Source organism: Pinus tabuliformis, chromosome J, assembly GCF_031772625.1.
Source record: "Pinus tabuliformis cultivar Carrire ecotype Pingquan chromosome J, CPIR1, whole genome shotgun sequence".
In the NCBI taxonomy this organism is placed as follows: domain Eukaryota; kingdom Viridiplantae; phylum Streptophyta; class Pinopsida; order Pinales; family Pinaceae; genus Pinus; species Pinus tabuliformis.
The window spans coordinates 509,591,184-509,618,419 of NC_142295.1; positions in this window are offsets into that span (position 1 = coordinate 509,591,184).

The window sequence follows — 27,236 nt, forward strand, 5'->3', positions numbered from 1 at the left end:
AAATCTAAAGGGAGAAAAGGTAAAATAAACATATCTAAAAGTGTTGAAAATTAATGGATGAGACTCTGGAAATCAGTGGTTGAAAATGTCGAAACCCTAGATTCCTCACTCAGTCAATGTCTTCCTAACAATGTGGAGGTGTACTTGAAACCCTATGGGGCTTTTTCCTTCCTCAAAGAGAAAAACTAGGTGAATATAGGCCTAGGGGAGACTAAAACTAGAGATAAATTACCCTTCCCGGTCTACAAACAACACTCTCGGCAAATCTGAAAAAAATTCTAAAAAAAATTTGGAAATTTTTCAAAATGCAGGTACTGGCCTGGAACTGTGGAAAACACGGTTTTTGGGCCAAAAAGTGCACTCTTGAACGTAAATCCGGGGTTGAAAAGTTCTTTTTTCTCCCGAGACTCTCAGTCGGCAGATCTCACATAATTTTTTCTGTCTCCTGCTCGGCTGGTACCTGTGACCTGTGGAAAGAACTAAAAACCCACCAGAATTCAAAAATTTGACAAAAAAGGAAATAATACTATAAATAGAAATTGAGAGGCTAAAAATAGTTGTATAAACCCTGAAATTTACTGAAACTTCAGTCACCCAAGAATTTTGTTAGTACACCAGTGGAGTTGCCATTTGTTAATGTGAAATTTCATGGAAGATGTACAAAAGACACTTCACTTAAGTCACTAGGTGACACGTGACCCTAACAACAATTTGTGGTTTCTTATGCTTCAGACCTGTAATAAAAATTGGAAAATATGCAACAAAAATAACATATACGATCCAAAATGGAAAACATCAATATATATCCAATGCAATAACCCAAATGGAAAGACTTTAAAATGAATAAATCTTTTATTGATAACACATGGTGAAAGAGATCTACAAAAGGGTCTGCAAATCCCCCTCCATGGGATGGGTCCTTTGATGTCCTTGATGCTTTAGTAATTGATTCTCTCTCTCAATATGCAAAAAAACCCAAAACAATGTGGAGAACTCAAATGGGAGCTCAAGTGAAAAGAGACTATAATGGTGACAATGATGATAGTCATGGTGAAGAATGAATGGAAAACCCTCTTTTTTATAACAAAGTATTGAGTTAATCTCAAAAATGGAGAATAATAAAATAATATTGACCAAATCAAGATCTAACTGTTATGAATACTTTATTATATTTTTTGGAGAGAGAAAAGATATTCAAAATGGTCAAATATATTTATTTAGAAATAATTAACAAATAAAATGATTTATTAATTATTTCGCGAGGATTAAGAATGGTGTGAAAATGAAATGATTATTAAATAGTGATTTAATAATTATTCCAATAATAGAAATAAGGAATAAATAAATAGTGATTTATTTAATTATTCCTAGGGGATTTAGTCGAATTTGACAAGGAATAATTATTAAACAACGATATAATAATTATCCCTAGAGAAAATTAAATAAATAATAATATATTCAATTATTCTCATGGGAATTTTTTATTTTAATAAGAAAATAATTTAATAAAAATGGTTTACTAAATTATTTCCCATGGTGAAAGTAATTTTACTATGGTAAAATTAATCCTACATGGTGTATTTCGATCCACCTAGTTAGAAATAGCTAGGTGATCATTTTTTGGTGATAATAATCTATGCTATGGGAAAAATACATTTGCAGAAAAGGAAAATGGCACGTGAATCTATGCTAATTGTAATAAAAGAAATCACTCTTGCTAAGTGACACACATCTCTATGCTATCAATAATAAATGGAAAATCACACTTACTAAAATGAAACATTGTGAATCAAAACCCTAATTTGCAAGAAAAAATAGTTTTCATAAACAAATGGAAAAAAGCATCTATGAGGTCAATATACTTTCAGGTTTCATTATCAATCTCCCAGAGGTATTGTAATATGCCAAAGAGGTCAAACCATGAGTTTATTGCGAAGCCGAGCGAGAATGGAGGATTGGTTATAGGCTGCTACAAGGGATAGTCCAAAAAGCATGTAAACCAGGCAAAATGTGGGTCTGAGGTAAGGAGGGGTTGTGGAAATGCTATAAAATAATAATATGGAACTAATCAAAGTTATAAGGTGATCTGATGCAAGTTTATCTTGGTGAAATCAAACTATGTGTGTTCTTGTAGTTATAAAATTGGTTACACAACAAAACAATGAATAATGAAATATGTGACAATAAGAGGAATAAAATGAATGAAGACTTGAGATTGTATTAAATGTTACTACTGCTAACAACCACACACATAACCTATAAAAAGGAATTGCTCATAAATTCTTCTATATAACCATGCATAATCACTATGAAAAGATAACTTTTAGAAATGTTGGAAAATGAATAAAATCATAACATTAACAAAATTACATGAGGGATCTGAAGCTCCTAGGGTGGGCCCAACCCAAGGATGCTCAGAGTCCTTAGAGGAAAGCTAAACTAAGAGTTGAAATAGAAAATTTCTTTCATTAACTGAGATTTTCTTCACATTACAGGACTACAAAATCTGCTTGAGAATAAAATCTAATATTTTTTCCTATTATTAACTCTCTTCTCTATATCTCTACAAGGATACTCAAGCCTCCTATTTAGACATAAAGTGTGGAGTATCCTCCTTGAGGTAAGGGCTACATTTCCCTCCAAAAAATCTTAGAAAATTGGATATTTCTCCTCTTCCACTTTGCAACGATAGGAAGGGGCATTAAATGCCCTCAACTAGCCAAGTTGAGGTCCTCCTAGAGTAGGGAATAAGTCACAAATATATATCTAGTGTTGGATCTCATGGAATTTGTGCAATATCTCTTCAAATATTCCACAATAAACATGTTAAGGCACATAAATATGAAAACCTCATTGAAAATATCTAAGAACCCATTAAACTAGTAAAATGTATCATTAAGTACAAAATATGGGTTCAACATAGTTTTTATGTGCTTAGGAGTGGATTAATGGGCCTTATAATTTACCTATTTTGGATGCCCATCATACCCCTAGCTAGAAATGTTGCTCACCCTTGAGCAACTCACTTGTCTTCTCTTCTCTACTCTTTTTCATTCATCCCATTGATGACTTGCTTTATATCCTAAGTTGAGCTAGTTGTGGTTGCCCCTGTTGAGTAGAATCATACATTTTATTTTATATCCTTCCATTCCCTAGATTCTTCTTCCTAGTCTTGGTGTTCTTGGAGCCCCAATAGTAAGGGTGGAATGAACCTGAGTCCTATCCACTGAACTCCAAGTCTTTGGATGATCCTTTTATACAAAGGAGTTCTTTCTAGTGATGCCTATAATATTCAGTTTACTCTTCCTAATCATTTTTAGGGTGATAAGACGTGCTTAATGCTACTTTGGTTCCAAAACTTGTAAGTAAGTCCTTCCAAATTTGTGACGTAAACTTGGCATCTTAATCAGTTATGATCTTCCTGGGTATGCCATGCAACCTAAAAAATTCCTTTATAAAAAATTGGGCTATGTATATTTCTTTATAAGTAGACTTCATAGGTATAAAATGAGCCACCTTTCTCACCTTAACTACTACCACCATGACTGCATCAACCTACTTGGTGGTCCTTGTTATACCAATGCTGAATCTATCAATATGATTTCCTACTTCCATTCTAGGATTGGTATGGGATGCAATATCCCTGCAAGATGCTCATGTTCCACCTTAACCTACTGACATTCTAAACATCTAGTAATATATTCAATTATTTTTTCCTTGATCATTGGCAAATAACATTATTTTCTGGTAATTGTTATCATCTTTTGGTATCTTAGGTGACCTACGTAGGTATTCTATGAAACTCCTCCACTATGATCTTTTTCATGTCAATTACATTGAGTATGTACAATATTCCCCTACACAATAATGATCCATTTTCTTTAACTGATAGTATTCTCCCGTTGGCCCCTTGGGTTCTTGCTACAAGCATTCACATACATGTTGGAAGTGCTCATCTCCTTGTAGTGCTTCTCTTATTATTTCTTTTATGTCTAACTCACATGTACTAATGGTCTCCATATGCATTTCTTGTATGCTTATGTTGAGTGCATATACCACTTAGTTTTCATTACCCTTCATTTGTTTAATCTCAAAATCAAAATCACTTATGAGCGCCACCTGCCCAACTTGTTTGGCATTTAATTAGGGCTGATCGAATAAGTACTTTACCTCACTACGATCAACCATTAATGTGAACCTCCTTCCTAGTAAGTAATGTCTCCACATTTTTAAAACATGCATGATGGGTGTAAGCTCTAAATCATGCATTACATAGTTATTCTCATGTCCACTTTATTTATTGGACTCATAGCTAATCATATGTCCCTCTTGCATTAGAACTCATTGAGTCCCTTCTTGCAGGCATCTGTACAAACCAAGAAATATTTATTCGGGAATTATAATCTTCAATATGGGGGCATGTGTTAGAAGGTTCTTCAATTATTCAAAACTTGTTGCACACTTTGATGTCCAATTAAACTTTACACCCTTCTTTTCTGGTGTTGCAATCAGGTGCCCAATCTTCGAAAACCCTTGAATAAACCTTTTGTAATATCCTACTAGTCCCATAAAAGATCATATTTTGGCTATATTATGAGGAATAGGCCTCTCCATGGTCACCTTGATCTTCTTAGGATCAAATTCCACTCCTTTTGAAATGATATGACCCAAGTGGTACCCCTTGTGATTGAAAGAAATCACATTTATTGAGCCAAACATACAATTGGCGCTCCCATAACATTTGTAACATGCCTTTGATGTGCTCTTCATGCTCCTCATTGTTCTTTGAGTATACAAAAATATCATCAAAGAAAACTAGTAGAAAATTTTCTAAGTATTTGCTAAGAATGTTATTCATAAGACACATAAAAGTGGTTGTTGCATTTGTTAATGCAAATGACACCACCACAAATTTGTAGTGTCCATATCTAGTCTTGAATGCAGTTTTTTGGATATCCTCATCCTTGATCTGAACTTGATGATATCCAAACCTCAAGTCTATTTTTTAGAACATTATGGATCCTCTCAATTGGTCAAAGAGATCACCAATTTTGAGTAATGAAGTTTTACCTTATGGTAATCTTGTTCATGTGTTTATAATCGATTCACAGTTTGAGGGTACCATCCTTCTTCTTAAAAAATAGTGTTGGTGCTCCCGATGGGGCCACACTAGGCCTGATATATCCCTTATCCAATAAATCTTTCAATTATATCTTCAACTCCACCACTCAGGTGTGTTCATTATATAGGATGCCTTGTACATAGACATCGCCTCTAGAATGAGTTCTATTGAGAAATCAATGTCTCTTTTAGTAGGTAAACTAGATATCTCCTCAAGAAATACATTCTTATGCCCTTGTAGTATTATATGGTTTTCAACTTTCAACTTTTCATCCACAAATAAATTGGTCACATGTATGGAATACAATGGACATCATTTCCTACAACATTTCTTCAATTAGAGGGCAAAAATCTATCTCATGGACATAGGCTTTTGCACTCCTTGAAGTATCCTTTGGCCTCCTTCATCATCTATACATTCAAAATTTATTTTAGTAGTCTAACTTAGCTATGTCCATTTCTATCCAATCCATGTCAATCAACATGTCATACAACCCTAGAATTAATATACTCAATGTGACTTGTGTAAGCAAGCCACTCATTTTAAATTGGCACAACCTAACAACATCAATCACTATCTTCTTGATTCCTATAGCTAGTTGAACCAACCATAACTTTGTATGATGTTATCTCTATAGACACATGTCTTGACAATTTTTAGTGCAATATAATTGGGGTTAGAGTTAGGGTCAATTAAAATTGACATAGGGTAGTTGGCAAGTATATCTTCCATTTTCACCACTTAGGCTTGGTGGTTTTCTTGCATGTTTTCCACCATTACATAAATCTAAGGTACATATACTCTTTTGTTGTATTGTTGTTTGTGTGGAGAATCCCTTAACATGTGCTCTTCCCGACACCCCCCAACACTTTAGTGGTTTGGTTCTTATGCCTCTTCCTTTGTCGGTTAAACTTAATACTTTTCTATTCTACCTATAGCTTGAGGATTTTGACTCTTTCTTCCTAAAGTTGGTATTTTTCTTCCTTTTTCTATTTTATTTGGAATTCAGTGTTATGCTTAAACTAGTCATAACAATATTTTATTTCTTAATGATTTCTTCAAGCATCCTTCCCTCATCGAACTCTATTTTATCCTAATAAGACTATGGCAAGCCATTAAGAAAAAAACATATTTTTATATTTTCATCTTTGATGTAAGGTACATACCTCAACAATTCCATGAAATTGATTGGCATATGCCTCCATAATGAGTTGTCCCAAATAATTTCCATGGAATGCCTTGCTTTTTCCATCATAATACCTCTCGACCAGGTATTTCTCCCTAAACTTTTTGAATTTAATCCAAGACAACTTATTCTCTTAAATTCCCTTGACATTCTCAAGATATTCCCATCATATCTCAACCTTTCCATTCAAATTAGATATAGCTACCTGTGCTTTCATATTCTCAGAGTACTTATGCACTCTAAAATATTTCTTGAGACCCGAAACCCATGCTTCATCTTAACTTCTCCATTGAAGTTAGGATGTTTTTCCTTCCTGAATTCCCTAGGAAGTAAACTCTTCATACCCTTCTCGTTCTTTTTCTTGAGCAGGTTTGATTTAGTTATTGTACTATACAACTAATAACAATTATCTATTCTATCTTCGGAGGTATCTCCCAAGATATCCTTCTCTTGTAATCTAGTTCCTCTTCCTTGGTTTACTTTCCTTTGACTTACTAATTGTTGGTACATACTTCTAACTTTTAGATGGAATTTGAACCTGTTTGGACCTAGGCTTACCCAAATTATGGGCAATTGGTTTGTGTTTCTTTTATCTTTGTAGGTTTGTTAAGATTTGCAATATCATTGCATTTACTTCCTATATCCTAAGATCTAATAATCATTTCATTATCTTCCTTATTACTCTTGAATTCATCCCTTAGTCTTCTAAGGGTATCCATCTCATTAGGAGGTATGTTGATTTCCCTCATCTCATCTGACTCCTCTTTTCTAGTATGAGAAGTCTTATCTAAGTTGTATTGGACCATTATGTTGCACATTCCCTTTTCTCTTTTTGTTGGTGACATGCCTTCTTATGTGATTAAACAACACATAGATGCTAATTTAAAAAATAATAACAAAATTTAAGCATACATAGTTCCCTCAGATATACCAACACTAAATTATACTACCCCATACTGTTGTTTGACTACACATCATACTCAAATAAGGATAAAACAAAATTAAGTAATTAATCTTTTTTTTTGTTATTGTATAATAAACCTTGTATTTATAGACAAAATTTTATCATTTAAATGCCATAATCTACTCACTCAAATAAGCCCATACAATCCAAGTGTTGAAACTTAGCCAAATGGGCCACTGTTAAGGAAGGAATGCAACTCTTGGCTAAGTTCCAAGAGCTAAGAAATATAAAAATGAGAGTGTTAAGGAGTTCACGTAATGGCTTGATAAGTTGCTTAAAGAAGTTCCCCTTAAATACAAACCTACGAACCAAACAATCCTTAACCAATATATAGAGGCTTTCCCTAGACATATGTGTTATGCATTAAAGGACAACAATCCTAAAACCCTCAATAAGACTAAAACTTTTGTTGTTGTTATTGAGCATAATTTGAGCACCTCCAAGGTTGATATGCTCTGATACCTTATGGCTTAGGTTGAATCCAAGTGAAAGCCAAGTACTCAAGTTGACACCACCTTGTAGTATTTTTCTCAAAAGTTTGATAAAGTCACAAGTGAGTTAATGCAAGGTTAGATGGCTATGATGAACAAGTTACCAATCTTGGCGATGGAGAGAGGATCTTTTCAGAACTATCCTCCTAAACTCCAGTTCAACAATGATAGGACTCCTGAAAGAAATCCCTATAGTGGCAAGAATCCTTCGTAGGAAAATGTTCCTTACACCCTTTCCCCTACAAATGTTATTGGCCAAGGAGGATTTCCATGGTGTCAAACATGCAATCAATTCCATAGTCAAGATGAGTGTCCATATAGTCAAGTTGAAGAAGAGGATAGCCCAAAGCACCTGATTTTGATCAATGACCCTAATCCTTTCAATAATTTGTTGAATGAATCCTTATCCTTTTCCCAAAAACAACATGAAGAGTCCATTAAATAACCTAGTAAAGAGCGTGATGAGCCTATTAATGTTGTTGAAGAAGGGGGTATATTCAAAGGGTCGCATTATAATAGAAATAATAGTGAGCCAAATCAACTTCAAGTAAGTAGTAGTAATAACATTGTTCCTCAAAAGAGTGTCAGGCCACCTTTACCCCTTAAGACTCTCGACAAGCCCAACATATCTAATCTTAACAACAAAATATCTTTGGAAATGGGCTTATGAAGGGTCTTGTCAAAGGTTTATGTGCCTGTGCCACTCCTAGAACCTACCAAACTTGAACACCAAAGAGGTCAAGTTAAGAAGATTCTCAACGTTATAAAAGAGTGTGAGGAACCTCCTATTATATTACAAAACATGTATAGTGATCAAAAAAGTGGATGGCATGCACCATTGTTGTTGTCCTTAGTAATCAAACACCTCATATTATATAATTGTATGCTTGAATCAAATGCCTCAACAAATGTTGCACCTTTAAGAGTTATGAATCAATTAGATATGCAGATTAATAGGCCATACAAAAATGTGTGTGGTTTTGATTTAAAGTCCATCCCTATGCATGGTTTGATGAAATATGTCAAGATCTCCTTGGTTGCTAATAAATATATTTCTGTGCTAATGGATATAGTAGCCATTTATGTTCCAGACGTGTGATGCATGCTCTTGTCAAGAAAATGATCAACCTCTATAAGTGAGCAGTTACAAATGGATTTATCATATGCTACAATACCCACCATTTATGGGAAAACATTTATTTTATATAGAGAACTACACATACCTGAGCATGTTTAGGATATTGACCCATCCCCATTTGCCAAACATTATGGTAAGGCCCATCATGATACACCTACTTTGACCTACAAGTGAAATGGAAACATTTTGAACCAAAAATCCTTGATAAAACTAAACCAATTAAGGAATTAACAAGAAATTTATGTCAAGTGAGAACAATGCCTACATCCAAAAGTAAAAGACAAACATACCAAAGCACTAAAAGGAAACAATGGGTTCAAAAGTAAGGAAAATATTTCCTAGTTGGAGATCTAGTACTTGGTAATGCTAATACTTATCCTGAATTCAGGCTTCTATGACCCATATTACATTAAGAAGAGTCTATTCAGTAGAAATCACATAGGAGAATTTTGCCAACGCGTTTCAAACCAACTAGTGTGGTTCATCATCAGGACCAGATGAAGATGCAGATCATGGCACAGACATAAATAGAGGGCAATGTAGAGACCAAAAGATCACATAATGACTAGTTTATGAAAATTAATATTTTAATAATGATTATTAAGATCAAATAATATTCCTATAATGGCTAATTTAAGAATAATAATATTATAATTTATAATAATAATTAAGATAACAATAATAATAATTAAGAAATATTGAAAAACGTAAACATTAATAAGAAACAAACAATCCAAGTCAACCAAATACAGAGTCAAAAAATAAAAATAAATAAAATAAAATAAATAGGAGTCAAGACCTGATTAATGAGTCAAGATCCTATAACAAAAATAATGATTAAAGGAGACTAAAATTAAAACATTTCAATCAAAAGGGAGGGTAAAATTATTATTATTATTATTTATTTTATTTTTATAACGGCTAGTTTATGAAAAATAATATTTCAATAATGATTATTAAGATCAAATAATATTCCTATAACAACGAGTTTAAGAATATATATATATATATATATATATATATATATATATATATATATTAAGAAAGAACGAAAAACATAAACATTAATAAGAAACAAACAATCCAAGTCAACCAAAGATAGGGAGGAGTCAAGATCTTATAACAAAAATAATAATTAAATGAGACTAAAATTAAAACAAAGTGTTATCACTCAGGTTTTCCCAAAAGTTGTAAGAAAGGGAAAGGAGGCCGAGGTAACCACTAACCAATCTTTTAGATACAGAATCTAGCCAATCTGTATCTAGAGAGGGCTTTCTCTTTATGATTTAGCTTTGTTTTTAAAGGTATTGGGCTAGTTATGAAGTTCAAGGGTTTTGTTTGAGTTTGGGTGGTGAGATTCAATAGAATAGAGAGGTAAGACAGAGTAGTTTAGTCCATTGGGCTAATGGAGTCAAAGAAGATGGCTTTCTAGATTTGGTTTCTTAACAGAGGATGGTTTCACAGAGCAAGATAGTCAAACAGGGAACAAATAAAGACTTGAAACAGATGGAATGGTCTCAAATTGGGTGAAGCACGGTTAAGGATCCTTCAACCTATTTAAAGAGGGAAATTGGATGATTACTGATAAGGAGCAGTGAAGTATTCTTTAACAAATAATCAACATAAAAGAATTAGGAAACATGATCAATTAAGATTTCACTACCTATCCTAATTTTGAAGAAAACACAAAGAACAATAATGACTGAAAACAGAGTGCAATCAAGCATATTTTGAAATTAATCCTTTCTTTATCATTCAGATTGTGAAACACAGATGATATAATAAACTAAGAAAATTTTAAAACACAAGATATAGAGGACTTATTGATCCAGTGGTTGATTCAAGAAGTCTGTGACAAGTCCTCTGCTTCAATTCTTCATCCAGTAGGCCATGCAATAGTTGATTCCAACAACTCTTTCTTCCAAAAAATCAATATTACAGCAAAGTCTAGGAATCCACCCTTAATACTCCATTTGAGGGGGTATTTATGCAGAAAGTTATACAACAAATATCTCGGTGAGATAATATCTAGGATGACTAATAATAGTTTACAAGAAAATAGAAATGGCTAGCCTTGAAAATAGGGAAAAGATGAATTGATGTTGTGCTGGTCCTGTTTTTGTTGAATGTGCTGGAGGCAAGCCCTAGGATTCGGCTTGCAGCTGTCTTCTTTAGTTACTCTGCGCTGGTTGCCTGTCTTAATTGATACTCTTTGACTGTGATTTGATACTCTTTGACCTGTTTTGACCCCTGTTCATCGTTGTCTGGTAAATTGCTCAATCTGGTAAACAGCTCCATCTGGTAAACAACTCCATCTGGTAGAATTTTCAGCCGAGAACCGAAACTGCAGGGTTTCATGGGAAACTGGGTACATACCTGCGTAAAAGAAGAAAACCATACAAATGCAGGTCAAATGGCCAGCTGCGGAGCTCATGCTGTAGTTTTGCTGGTCGGGTGCCGGTTTGTAACTGAACAGGACGTCGCTTGCAGGAGAGCGCGGGGAGGAGAGCTTTACAGCGAAAATGGCTTTTTTATCGTTTATTTGACAAAATGAAGGTTTGGCGGGATTTTGGATTTCATTGGGCGGATGACGTCAACGGAGGGCGGATGACATCAGTGGAGGCGGATGACGTCAGCAGAGGAGGATGATGTCAGCAGTACTAGACCTGACGTCAGCAGATGACGTCAGCAGTAGGTGGTAAGCGGTTTACCCCGCACCGCTTTTGGGGGTCAGGTGGTATTGGACGGGAGGGAGCGAGCACACAGAGCGGTCGACACGTGGCGGGAGTACGGGGACAAAACCGCCGGGCGATCGCGAGTTAACGCTCGGCGGTGAGGGGGGTCGCGATATCGTTTTCCACCGTCGGATGAGCGAGGGACGATCGGACAGCGGACGGGCAGGGGACATGGCGGGGCATTATTGTATGCAGGCCCGGCGTAATAAACTGTATTTTAATCATTTCGGGGTTTGATTGGTTTGCGGGGTAATGGTTATTAATCAACTGGGGGTCAATTAATTCCTTTGTGCACGGCGGGGAAGGTTTTTTAATGAATTTCAAACAAATTCATTAATCCTTTTTAAACGGTGTTTACGGTTATATTTCAACCGGCGCAGGGATACATTAAAAATCGGGGTTTTTTATATAACTAAGTAATACATAAAGGGTTTTATGGTGCGGGAGTTATATAATAAATGTTAAAGTTAATATGATTTATGAAAATGAAAGCGCTAAGTTATAAAAACAATTGGCTTTTGTAATTAAACTTAGGCTCAGGATGAAAAAAGGTTTTTATGAGGAATATTTGTCATTTTCCTAAGTAAAATAGGGTTTTACTTAGGCAATGTTTATGAAATGAGATGAGTGATTTATGAATGTTATTAAGAACAGATCTTAATACTTTGGGGAAATTAGTGAAATCTTTAGGGAAAAGTATGAAGGGGAGTTAGTTATTGAATCTTGTCTTGCTTGAGTTGCTTCAAGTATATTGTCCGCCTTGCACTTGTGATAGAGATAAAGATTAACACTTTTAGAGACATAATCTATCACTGGTATCATTCTGCAACACCAATCTACCTACCTTGCCTACTTGGGCCTAGCATTTTTTCCTTCTTTATTTGGGTGCACTTGGACTGGCAAACCCTCATCAACTTTTCTTTTCTTTGCATGGCAAGCCTACCTAAGTCTGCACTTATTACATCCAAGGGCTCAGATTGAACTGTTGAGCTCCTTTTTATTTACTCTACCTATCTACTTATCTGCCAAGATTAAACATTTTGGTCAGACTTTATTATCTATCTCTAAAACATGAAATTCAAAATATGAATGAGCCAAGTTTAAGATGTTGGACTCTTCATCAATTGTAGCATGAATTAAAAAGTTGCACGCAATGCTTATTACAGAAAATGAAAAAGTAGTGGCATTTTGGACTTGCACACTTTCTTGGTCTATTTTTGTTTGGGGTTCATTTCTTCTCATTTTTTTGACCATTTTATTCTTTTTACCCTTTGATTTTTCTTTTAGGGTATACCCTCTTTACATTTTTTAATTTTTTTTATTTTTTGATAATATGGAAAACCTTTGCAACAGGAAAGGAATGAACATATTACAGAGCTCAACAAGTCAATCATGAAATATGACACCTATTGGTATAGGAGTATAATGGCGACTCCACTGGGGACCTGAATAATTTGTTTGTTACTATTGTTTTCTATATAAGCTATAGACGAAGCCTGAAGTTAGCCAGGTAGCCTTTGAAATGATTTTGCTTTGCAATTGCAGAAGTAAATGAATGCTACTTCAATCTATCTCTGGTCTAGCTTATAGATTGGACAGTTGGTTTCAAATACTTGATCAGTTCCTCTTTTCAAATAAGTCTTTAAGAAAGTTCAAAACTCCCACATCTAAAACCTCTTAAAGAAACTGTTAAAGTTGTATTGTCAAACCCATTTCAAGAAAAAAACCAAAAATACACCTAGAAACCTGGCTTCAGAAAGGATTCATTACACTAGATCAAATCCTGATCCAAATCCACCACCTGTGTTTGAAAATCCTAATCTGATTCTTAGGATTCTCAGAAGACAAGAGAGCCAAGAAAATTCTGCTAGTTCTTGGCCTCTATACAGATCAAGATCATGTCCTGTGAGGTGGATCTACCCTGAGGACGAACCTTTTGATGAGTATTTTGAAAGCTCTTCATTTGTTACCTTTTCAGAATTTGGGTTAACCCACACAATTCAAGATCCAATATTCATTGAAAATTTGCATATTGAAGTTGTTACTTCACACCTTGACATACATTTGCAGAACTCCATTCAATCTGAGCTTACCTCTGAAAGAACACCAAACCTTTCTGTGATTACTACAGCTTCTCCAAGTTCACCATTAGCCACCCCTTCCACTCCTCCATCTACAACACACATTCCCATTGTTATCCCTACTCCTCCAGTTGTCACATCTATTTCTGCAACCATGGCAAACCGATATACTCCCCTGCACTTACCTGCCAATCCAGGGGCTATGCCCCAAGACTATCAAATTAAAATCACTTCTTTTGAAGGTACTGACACTTACACAACTCAACAACATGCCAAGAAAATGACCGAATATTTTGAAATATATGAGGTTGATGCTGATGATGTTATAATGAAAGTATTTGTGAAAAGTTTAACTGGCGATTTTATAACCTAGTTTAGAGCCCTCCCTGCAAACAGTATCAATGACCCAAAAGCTCTTTATCAGACCTTCTTGAACAGATGGGAAAATAAGAAAGATCCTCTCCACATTTTGTCAGAATATGAAAACCTAAGAAGAGGCACACAAGAAACTGTCCAAGATTATTGTACCAGATTTAATAATGTCTACAATGCTATTCATCAAAATCTCAGACCTCCTCCAGATTTGACCTTGATCAAATTCCCTGATGCATTTGATTCTGATATGGCATACCAACTTAGGGAAAGAGCTCCTCGAAACTTAGAAGAGATGCAAAGTATAGCTGTCAGCGTTGAAGCCAACCTGATATCTAAACGATCTAGAGCCAGAACTTAAAGGAGGACACCTTTCAAAGAAGAACCTTTTGCCTTTGAACAAAAATTAGATGCTATTATTAAAGGAATGGATAGACTTGGAGATAGAGTAGAAACAATTGAGAGAAAATCCCCTTGGGATGGTCAACCAAGAAATATTGGGAGAAATCCAAATTTCAGGAAGAACCAAAATCCTAACATTGGAAAGACAGGGCCTGACCAAAATATTAGGCCCCCATTTCAAGAAAATTATGCTGAAGCCTCAACTTCTGGTGAACCAACAGAAGACACTCAAATTAATCTGATGGGACTCAATAATGAACAACAATTTTTCTTGACCCAAGAGGATCAAGAAGCTCACATCCTTAAACAATTCCAAACTCAGTCAAGTGAATCATTTGACTTTAGGGAGGGATATGATACAACCATTTATGAAGTCCACAAACAATACAATCTGAGGAGCAAAAGAATAGATATCCCTCAAACCAATAAACAGAAAGATACCAAGCAACCTAACAAAGGTAAGATCAATAACTCCCCTGTACATATTCTTTCTAAAACAGGTCCTAACCCTAATAACCCAATTGTTGAAGATGTATCAGATAATCAACCACCTAATAGACAACCTTCCACTTCTATTCCTCCTAAACGAAACGTAGAAGAGCCTCTAGAACTTGATTTGGAAACAACTTCAGCCCATAATCCCACTCCTGAAGAGGAGAGAAACGAAGAAAACCCAGCTGTCCAAAATACAAGAACTCAGACTGAAAAACCTTTTAATCTTGAGACAAAAGTAGGCAAACTAAAGATAGTTGTTCCATTATCAGGATTAGTTAAACATGATGTCTACAGAAGTCAAATCAGTAGATCACTCAAAATTTCTGTGAATGAAGATTCAGTAAACGTTTTTGATGACCAGCTTGAATTGATATTTGGCCCTGGAGTAAATGGAAAAACAATAGATGGAGAAGTTCCTCCTTTCTATGTAAGTTTAAACATACATGATAAAATACTTCATAATGCCATGTTTGATTCTAGTGCTTCTCATAACTTAATGCCTAAATCTGTAATTGAGAGACTAGACCTTGACATCACCAGGCCATATAAAGACCTTTTCTCTTTTGATTCAAGTCAAATCAGATGTTTAGGTTTAATCAAAGACTTATGTGTATCACTAGTCCAATATCCTACCAAAACCATCTTAATGGACATAGTAGTAGCTGATATTCCACCAAAGTATGACATGTTATTGTCTAGATCTTGGGGTGCAAAGCTTCAAGGATCTCTACAGTTAGACATTTCTTACGCTACTATTTCAGTGTTTGGTCAACCCAAGAGACTATACAGAGAAACCGTAATGAAGTATGTATTAAGTAGTCAAGAGAAACCTCAAAATTTCCCTATCTACTTATTACATTCAAATATGGATTCTTTTATCCTTTACAATGTTGAAATTGATCTCCCACATGAAATAAAAGTTTTAGCAGATGAAACAAAACAAATAGCAAATGAAAATTCTAGTGTTCAAATACAAGAAATTTCTGAAAATCATGAAAAATCAGATAAACCAGAAGAAACTAAAAAACCAGATCTCCCTATTAAACAAATCCCTGAAACTCCAGATACTAATTATGAACATGAAATCCTTTGGTACTTAGAATTTGATGGTTCTGTGAACAAATCAGGAGCAGGAGCAGGAGTCTGGGTGCACAATATTGAAAAAAATCATGCTGAAGGCCATGCCTACAGATTAAACTTTAGGTGCACTAATAATATGGCTGAATATGAAGCTCTATTGCTAGGTCTTAAACTGGTCAAGAAATTGGGAGCAACTAGAGTGTCAGTCCTAGGAGATTTTGATTTAATCATTCAACAGATAAAAGGGAAGTTCTTAACAAATGATCCCAGATTAAGAGAGTACAGAGGAACAACTATAGAGATCCTCAACACATTTCTAGAAACTCAGCTTGCCAAAATCCCGAGAAAACATAACTTGCAAGCTCATAGCCTGGCAATGTTTGCCAGCACCTGTAAATTACCATTTGAACCAAATCATCAATTCACAGCTGAAATTAGACACAGGCCAACCATACCTGATAATGTAAAGAACTGGCAAGTGTTTGACAGTGATAATCAGATCAACAATTTTTTAACCCTAGAAGAAGAATTTTCTAGCACTAACATAGATATAGATACAGTTAGTGAGTTTGATCCAAAAAATCAGATAGAAATAGACATTTCAGCAGAAAATGCAACTCAAATGCTTCATCCAACGAAATTTACCAAAAAGGAAATACAGGATCTTAAAGAAATAGATGTTGATGAGATTATTGAAGGAGAATCTGAAGTTATCAATTTGAAAGACAATCATTTTCCCAAAGGATTAACTCCTTTGGAAGATCTCTTTAATTTCAACAATATTCCAAAGAAACCCCAGATGGAACCTCCAAAAGCAGACATTGAAGACTATAACATAGGAACTGAAGAAAAGACAAAAATGGTAAAATTATCCAAATCTTTGCCCCCTGATAAAAAACTTAAGTATGTTGAACTAATCAAAGAATTCCAGGATGTTTTTGCCTAGAGCTATGAAGACATGAAATCTTATGACACCTCTGTAATTCAACATACTATACTCCTCAAGGAAAATCAAACACCATTCAAACAAAAGCTCAGAAGAATTAACCCTGTACTGCTTCCTTTAATTGAAAAAGAAATCAAATGAATGCATGATGCAGGGATAATTGCTCCAATCAGATTTTCAGAGTGGGTGTCTAATTTAGTGCCTACCAGGAAGAAAACGGGAGAAATCAGATTATCTGTTGACTTAAGAAATGTAAACAAGGTTTCTTTGAAAGACAATTACCCTTTACCTAAGATGGATCATATTTTACAAAGGGTAGTAGATGCTTCTAGGATTTCACTTTTGGATGGGTTTTCAGGTTATAATAAGATTCTAGTTCATCATGATGACCAGGAAAACACTGCATTTACAACACCATGGGGAACATTCAAATATGTTAAAATGCCATCGGACTTAAGAATGCAGGAGCAACCTTTCAACGAGCAATGGACATAGCTTTTGCAAAAGAAATTCATGATTTTCTGGTTATATATCTAGATGACCTGACTGTATTTTCCAAATTAGATTAGCAACATTTAGATCATCTCAAACAAGTGTTTTTAAAATGCAGAAAGTATGGTATTTTGCTAAATCCTAAAAAATATTTGTTTGGTCTAGAAGAAGGCAAACTGTTAGGCCATATCATCTCCAAAGATGGCATTAGAATTGATCCTGCTAGAATAGAAGCTATTCTGCAAATACCCCACCCCAGAAATGTCAAAGAACTTCAAGCTTTCCTAGGAAAGATTAACTTTTTAAGAAGATTCATATCTAATTTGGCTGAATTAATTAGATTGCTGAACAATATGTTAAAAAAGGATTCAAAGGTTAAATGGACAGTAGAAACCAAACAAGCATTTGAAGAAATTAAAATGGCTTTGACCAGAACACCAGTCCTTACAAGTCCAAAGTTCGATAAAGACTTCATAATTTTTTCATTTGCATCAGAACACACTATAGCAGTTGTTTTACTGCAAAAATATGATCAAGGATGTGAAAAACCCATAGCCTTTTTCAGTAAAGCACTTAGAGATGCACCTCTAAATTACAAAATCATGGAAAAACAGGCTTTTGCACTTGTGAAAGCTATTAAAGACTTCAGAGTCTATATATTGTACTCCCATGTAATAGCTTATGTACCAAATGTTGTTGTCAAAGACATCCTAACTCAGGATGGAATTGAAGGCAAATGAGGTAAATGGATAGCTAATATATTGGAGTATGATATTGAAATAAAACCTAAAAAGCTTATAAAAGGACAGGGATTGGCTAAACTCATGACTAAAACAAACTTTCAAGCCCTGGATATTAATGAACAGGATAATGAACAGAAGATGGCGACTCCACAAATCAGCCAGGCCTTCTTAGAATCACCTTGGTATGCTGATATAACTCATGTATTATTAAACCTGCAGGCTCCTCCAAGGTTATCCATAACAAAGAAAAGGTTTTTAAAGATGAAAGCTTCAAAATTTTGTATTTTAGATAATGCTCTCTTTTGGAAAAATCACGAAGGTATTCTATTGAATTGTTTAATAAAAGAAGAAGCTGACAAGGTTCTCAAAGAATTTCATGCAGGGGACTGCGGTGGACACCTTTACTGGAAATCAACTGCAAACAAAATCCTAAGGGCTGGATTTTACTGGCCAACCTTGTTCACTGATGTAAAGAAATTTGTCACTGCTTACCATAAATGCAAAACTTTTGAAGGCAAGAGAAAGCTTTTACCTCTACCCTTGAGACCAATTTCCACTGAAAAGTCCTTTCAACAATGGGGTTTGGACTTCATTGGAGAAATCCATCCTCTTTCTTCTGGTCAACATAAATGGATCCTCACTGCCACAGACTATTTCACTAAATGGATAGAAGCCATTCCTTCTAGACAAGCCAATGATACAATGATTATAGGATTCTTAGAAACCAACATATTGTCTAGATTTGGCTGTCGTGAAAAGATCATAACCGATAATGTTGATGCCTTCAAGTCCAAGAAAATGATAAATTTCTGTAACAAATACCATATCACTTTAGGCCATTTCACATCCTATTACCCTCAAGGTAATGGTCTAGCTGAATCTTCCAATAAAAGCCTAATTAATATTATTAAGAAATTGTTGGAAGAGAACAAGAAAAACTGGCACAAGAAACTTACAAATGCACTATGGGCAGACAGACTTACTATAAAGAGATCTATTTGAACTAGCCCTTATGAGTTAGTTTATGGCATGGAGGTTGTATTTCCTTCATCTTTAGGAGTTCCTGTAATGAATTTACTGCAAGAAGCTCAAGTAGAACCCAATGACATTCAAAGGAGAATAAATCAGACCATCCATTTGCAGCAGACTAGAGAGGAAGTGCACCAAAGATCCCAAGTGTTACAAGAAAAACTTTAGAAAATATTTGATAAAAGGACCAAAGTAGAAGACTTCTACCTTGGAGACAAAGTTCTAAGGTGAGATTCCAGGAGAGAAGACAAAGGAAAACATGGGAAGTTTGACTTCCTGTGGAAAGGGCCATTTATCATCCAGGCAGTGCAACGGAACAATACTTACTTTCTGAAGAGCCTGGATGGTACAGAAACAGAAGAAGGACCAGCGAATGGTCGAATGCTGAAACATTACTTTGATCCATTTTTTTAATGTATTCTGACTCTAACATGTACATACTATATCCTTGATAATGTCAAAGTTTGGATTGGACAGTAACTTGCTGAAGTTGAAGCCCGAAGAGAAGGCCCTAAGCTTCACAAGCGTGTTGTCATACATACAATAAAGCAACTAGCAGAAAGAAATTGTCAGAGCATAGTCTAAGTTATTCAGAAGGCCATCTAACCTACTGTTCTTGACTTTCCACCAGGGAAAGCCATCCCCAGTGGAGTCGCCATTGATGTTATCACTCAGGTTTTCCCAAAATTTGTAAGAAAGGGAAATGAGGCCAAGGTAACCACTAACCAATCTTTTAGATACAGAATCTAGCCAATCTGTATCCAGAGAGGGCTCTCTCTTTATGATTTAGCTTTATTTTTAAAGGTATTAGGCTAGTTATGAAGTTAAAGGGTTTTGTTTGAGTTTGGGTGGTGAGATTCAATAGAACAGAGAGGTAAAACAGAGTAGTTTAGTCCATTGGGCTAATGGAGTCAAAGAAGATGGTTTTCTGGATAGGGTTTCTTAATAGAGGATGGTTTCACAGAGCAAGGTAGTCAAACAGGGAACAAATAAGAACTTGTCACAGACTTCTTGAATCAACCACTAGATCAATAAGTCCTCTATATCTTGTGTCTTAAAGTTTTCTTAGTTTATTATATCATATGTGTTTCACAATCTGAAAAATAAAGAAAAGATTTAATTTCAGAATATGCTTGATTGCACTCTGTTTTCAGTCATTATTGCTCTCTGTGTTTTCTTCAGAATTAGGATAAGCAGTGAAATCTTAATTGCTCCTGTTTCCTAATTCTTTCATGTTGATTATTTGCTAAAGAATAATTAATTGCTCCTTATCAGTAATCATCCAATTTACCTCTTTAAATAGGTTGAAGGATTCTCAACTGCCCTTCACCCCATTTGAGCCCATTCCATCTGTTTCAAGTCTTTATTTGTTCCCTGTTTGACTACCTTGCTCTGTGAAACCATCCTCTATTAAGAACCCTATCCAGAAAGCCATCTTCTTTGACTCCATTAGCCCAATGGACTGAACTACTCTATTTTACCTCTCTGTTCTATTGAATCTCACCACCCAAACTCAAACAAAACCCTTGAACTTCATAACTAGCCTAATACCTTTAAAAATAAAGCTAAATCATAAAGAGAGAGCCCTCTCTGGATACAGATTAGCCAGATTATGTATCTAAAAGATTGGTTAGTGGTTACCTCGGCCTCCTTTCCCTTTCTTACAACTTTTGGGAAAACTTGAGTGATAACATAAAGCAATCAAAAGGGAGGGAAAAAAATAATTAAGGTGAGAAAAGGGATCAAAACAATATTAACATTAAATGCAAATACCTATATAGAAACAAAAAAAAAAAATCATAAATAGAAACGTCAAACCTTAAAAAACAAAATAATCCATAAACAGAAACAAACTAGGAGGACAGGGCAAGGACGCAGCTTTTGCTAATATTCCAACCATTGTCTCTATTTAAATTATTGGGCCTTTTTTCGATTTCCAAGGCCTCCTTGAATTTATGATGATGGAAATGACTAACCTTGGCAATGACATGGGCTTCCTCAATGCAGATGTGATGCCTAGATTTTTCTGCATGTTCTGCCAAAGTAGAGGAGCGGGTCCTGCCATGCTTGATGTCAGCTACATGCTCACGAATCCTTTGATTAATCGAGCGACCAGTCTCACCAATGTAGGGAGTCCCACAAGAGCAAGGGATAACATAAACACCTTTCATATTTTTGGGGTCCATAGGGTCTTTAATGGATCTTAGGGAGCTTTAGATGGTATTTAGAGGCCTAAAGGTTGAAGGAACCTTATGCTTCTTTAGGATCCTCGCAATCTTGTCCGTAGTTCCTTGGATAAAAGGGAGATGAACCCTAGAAAATGTAGAATTTCCCACTGTAGATCACCTGATAATGCAATATACTAAAGCAAAATACTTTATCTACTTCTACAAACAAACTTGTGGAAGCTTAATCAATTTTGAGCAAGATCAATTAGAACACATATAACAAAGAATGAGAAATCAATCACACATGAACATAGAAGAATACTCTGGGGAAAGCCTTAGCTAAAAAACCTGATCTTTGTATTATCGTACAAGTGGAAATACGCCTGGATTACACAAAGCTTAAACTCACAAGCTATCCAGCTCTCAGTACAATCCCTCAATGCTGCTCATAGACTGAATAGACACAACATATGCCTTTCTCCAGTCCTCCAAGCCTCCTATTTCCTTGCACAGTTTCTCCTAGGTCCTCTGGCTGCCACCTGTGTGCATTCACCTCTCACACAACTCACCAAACTCAGAAGTAACTGTGCAATCTCCAAGGAATGAATTCCTTCTGCATGCAAGAGATATCCTCAATGGAATATTCCTACAACTGATAGTACATTGTCCCATCATCTGATCTCAACTGGGTCTTTGACTGAACTAACATGCATGAGTTATTTATGAGAAAATATTTAGTTATCTGACGTGCAGTAGTTACATGCATGCATGCATAACTAACTAAACTCACAATCAGTTCCACAAACTGTTGGAACTAATCTAACTAGACTTAACTCAGTTAACTGAGCTAACTAATTACAACTTAAAGTACAGCTCATCCTGATCTCTTTAATCAAGAGATAACTTCCTCAATCAAAGGGGAAACTGTTGCATGTCTTCACATAGACTTCATGTTTGATTTTCTCCAACTAATTAACTCAAGATGAATTAATTAATTATTTTACAAACAGCTACTAAAATCAAATTCGAATTTTAATTCTCAATTTTAGTTTAGTGACTAACTAAAATTGGAATGTATCATGAAATGCTATTTATAGTAGTGCTATTTTTAGCACTTCTATTTTTAGAATTTCTTGTTGTTATTTTCAACACTCCCTCTCAACAAGAAAGGGATTATCTGTCACCCCAATCCTGTCTCTGTGGAACTCGAACTTGCATTTTGACAATGCCTTAGTCAAAATATTTGCATTCTATTCCTCGGTCGAAACATATAGCAACAACATGATCCTCTTCACCACACACTCTCGAAGATGATGATACCGGATATCGATGTGCTTTGACCTGTCATGAAATGCTAGATTCTTAGAGAGTTTGATACAACTCTGATTATCGCAATAGATCACAGTTGGATCCATCCTTTGACCAAACAATCCAACTAGAATATTTCGCATCCAAATAGCCTCACATGATGCCTGACTGGCAGCCATGTATTTAGCCTCTGCTGAGCTAAGTGAAACTGACCTCTGTTTCCTGTTGTACCAAGAAACTGTTGTTGAACCAAGGTTGAAGATTCCTCCTGAAGTGCTCTTCCAGTCTAATGGACTCCCTACCTAATCTACATCTATGAAGCCCTAAAGCTTCACTCCCTTTGTCCATCTGTACCACAATCCATACTAAGATGTGCCTCTGAGGTATCTCATCACATGCTTCGTTGCCTTCCAAAATAGCTTGGTAGCCTGAACCATAGCTTGACTCAGTTGGTTCACCACAAAGCACAGATCTGGTTGTGTGTTCACTAGATACATCAGTGAACCCACAAGCTGTCGATAAACAATAGCAGCTACTACCTCACCGGAAGTAGCATCTTCCTTCCTCCAGTTACCAGCTAGAGGAGTCTGCATGGGCTTGCACTTCTCCATGCGGAATCGCCTGAGTATCTCATTAGCATACTTGCCTTGAGACACAAACACTTCCCCATCCTTCTGCCACACTTCCATGCCTAGAAAGTAGTGCATAAGACCCATGTCTTTCATCTCTAACTCTCTTGCAAGGTCCTCCTTCTTGATCAACTGATCATCACTTGTCAATATCACATCATCAACATAAAGAACAATGATCAATGGCTTACCTTCTACCATGATGTGGTAAAGGTTTGCATCCGCTTCACTCTTTGTGAAGCCCAACCCGCTATCGATCCTGGTGTACCCTTCAACCCATACAAAGCCCTCTTGAGTCAACACACATGCGACTCATGATTGAAGGTCTCAAAACCTTTTGGTTGCTCAATGCACACCTCTTCCTCAATCTTCCCATTGAGGAACGCAGTCTTCACATCCATTTGATGGATCTTCCAACCCATCTGAGCTGATAGTGCCAACATCAATCTGATAGATGAGTACCTTGCTACAGGAGAAAAAGTCTCATCATAGTCGATCCCCTCGACCTATGAGAAACCATGGGAAACAAACCTTGCCTTATGTTTCTCAACACTGCCATCAGCTGCTTGCTTTACCTTGTAAAGCCATCGGGAACTCACCACTGACTTGTCCTCCGGTCTTGGGACAACATCCCAAACATAGTTCCGAATGATGGAGTCATACTCCTCCACCATTGCATCAACCCAAACTAGTTGTTGCACTGCTTCCTCAAAAGAAGAAGGTTCAGTCTCTACACACTCCCCAACCAGGGCCATGTAACCAGTGTACCGCTCGGGTGACCTCCTCTATCTGCGCTGAGAAGATGGCTATCCCACATTCTCTCTCGCATCTAGCATCAACCTGTCAGCTTCCCTTGAGCGTTTCCGCCCATCTCTGAAAGACTCTGCATGAGTGGATGTCTCCACTCTCGGATCCTCTGCATGCGACTGCTCTGCATTAGTCTGAGGCTCCTCCTCCTTAGGAACTAAAAGTTCCTCCTCTGCATGGAACTTTAGCTCCCTCTCAAGTGATACTTGCATGGCTTTCTGCTCTTTGAACTTCAGATCTCTGCATACCACCGTCCTTTGACTGGTAGGAAAGAACACCTGATAGTTGTGGGGTGTATCAGTGTACCCCACAAGTATCCCCAACTCTGTTGTTGGATCTAGCTTCTTCTAGCCATCTTTGGTCACATGGCAATAAACAAATGATCCAAAGATCCTGAAGTGACTCACATCTGGTCTCTTCCTGGAAAAGGCCTCCATTGATGTCTTCATTCCCAGTATGCGATGTGGGCTTCTATTCTGCAAGTATACTTCTATATTGCATGCCTCAGCGCACAAATGAAATGATAGGCTTTGGTCATGCAGCATCGCTCGAGCTGCTCCCACAATCGATCTGTTCTTCCTTTCAGCCACCCCATTTTGTTGTGGGTTATGGGGTGTCATCAACTCCCGTTTAATTCCTTCTACTGCATAGAAGTCCTTAAACTGTTGGAGACATACTCTCCACCATTGTCACTACACAAGGCCCTTATTTTCTTTCCAGATTCTTTCTCTACCAAGGATTTGAACTCACAAAACCTTGAGAAGGTTTGATCCTTCTTCTACATAAATTAGATCCAACATCTACGAGAAAAAACATCAATAAAAATAACATAGTACCTTTGTTTAGCGGTGGAGGCTGTAGAAAATGGTCCACACACATCTGTATGAACTCACTCCATGATTTCTCCAGCTCTACTGTCTCGATCCTGAAAGGAAGATTTCGCATACTTACCCAAGGTACAACCTTTGCATGCATCCATTTTCTCCAGTTTTCCCTTGGGAATTCTGGTAGAAATCTGTTGCATGATCTTCAAGGCCCCATGGTGCAAGTGGCCCAATCTTCTATGCCATAGCTCACCAACATCTTGACTTTGCACCAACTCTGCTTTGGAACTCAATGCAGCACAGTCATCTACCTCCAGCTTGTAGAGATTCTTTACTCGAATCCCAATCCTCTTGGTCTGTCCAGTGTCAATATGCCTCAGGAATGCCTTTCCTTTGCTAAAGACTACATCATAGCCTTTGTCTTCCAACATGGCGATGGACACAAGATTCTTCTTCAGACCAGACACATACTTTACATTAGTCAAGGTGAGAGGAGCTCCATGCTCCCTCTGAAACACAACCGTACCTTCACCTAAAACACGGTAATTTCCATCATTGCCCATCTCAATCCACATCTAGAGATCCTTCTCCTCCAAGGTACTGAAAAGATTCTTGTCGCCGATCATGTGGAATGAAGCTCCACTGTCCAGGTACCAAACACACCCCACCATCAATGAAACCATGCATGCGATGGGGGTGAAATCCAATTCAAAATGTGAGGCCAATGCCTCGCCATCTGATCCCTTCAAGGATCCCTTCTTGGATTTCTTCTATGAACAATTTGTAGCATAATGACCCACTTCATGAAAATGAAAGCATCTCACTTTTGATTTGTCAATCTTCTTCCCACCATGGGAAGAACTAGATTTGGAATGGGACGCCTTCCCTTTCCTTTTCCTCGCCTTACTCGCTAAGGCTATATTTGTTCATCGTCTTGGTTTGATGAAGATCCATCTCTGGTGCTTCTTCTTATCTCCTCCTACATCATATCTAACCAAAGTCATTCCCAATCTGGTAGTTTCTCTCTTCCATTTACCGAGTCTTGGTAGCTATGCCAGCTCTTAGGAAGACAAAGGAGAGCAAGACTCACCATGTCATCATCGGCTATCGTGATCCCTACACTTCCAAGCTCATCCCTGCAGGTGGTGAGCTTGTTCAAATATGTAGAGATCGTGTCGCCATTTTCACACTTGATTTTCCAAAGCTTGTCTTTCAGCGCCAGCTTTCTCTGATCATTGTTGTTCTGATATAGATCCTTCAATGTTTTCCACATTGAAAACGGTGTCTCCATCCCATGGAGACTCAAGACAATGTGGTCTCGAACTCCCTCCAGAAGGATTCTCCTCGCTCTAGCCACACATTTCTTCCATTCCGCCAATTCTTGGGCATTAATAGCTGCGATCTTGGGGACTTCTTTATCACTAAAGTCCTTCAACCCGTTGTCCTCTAATACCGCTTCCATGTGATCCTTCCAGGCTATATAATTTGAGCTGCCATCAAGGGCATACTCGAGTCTCAAACCATTGAACGCCATTGGTGAAATTTAAGATGTGATAAGAATTCGAATTCTATAATCAGGAACTTCAAACTTCAAACTTCTGCCTTCTTTGTATATTGTTCTTCGCTTTGATCACCTTTGCTTTGATACCATGTAGAATTTCCCACTGTAGATCACCTGATAATGCAATATACTAAAGCAAAATACTTGATCTACTTCTACAAACAAACTTGTGGAAGCTTAATCGATTTTGAGCAAGATCAATTAGAACACATATAATAGAGAATGAGAAATCAATCACACATGAACATAGAAGAATTCTCTAGGGAAAGCCTCAGCTAAAAACCCCGATCTCTGTATTATCATACAAGTGGAAATATGTCCAGATTACACAAATATTTAGCTCACAAGCTATCCAACTCTCAGTACAATCCCTCAATGCTGCTCATAGACTGAATAGACACAACATATGCCTTCCTCCAGTCCTCCACGCCTCCTATTTCCTTACACAGTTTCTCCTGGGTCCTCTGGCTGCCACCTATGTGAATTCACCTCTCACACAACTCACCAAACTCAGAAGTAACTGTGCAATCTCCAAGGAATGAATTCCTTCTGCATGCAAGAGATATCCTCAATGGAATATTCCTACAACTAATAGTACATTGTCCCATCATCTGATCTCAACTGGGTCTCTGACTGAACTCACATGCATGAGTTATTTATGAG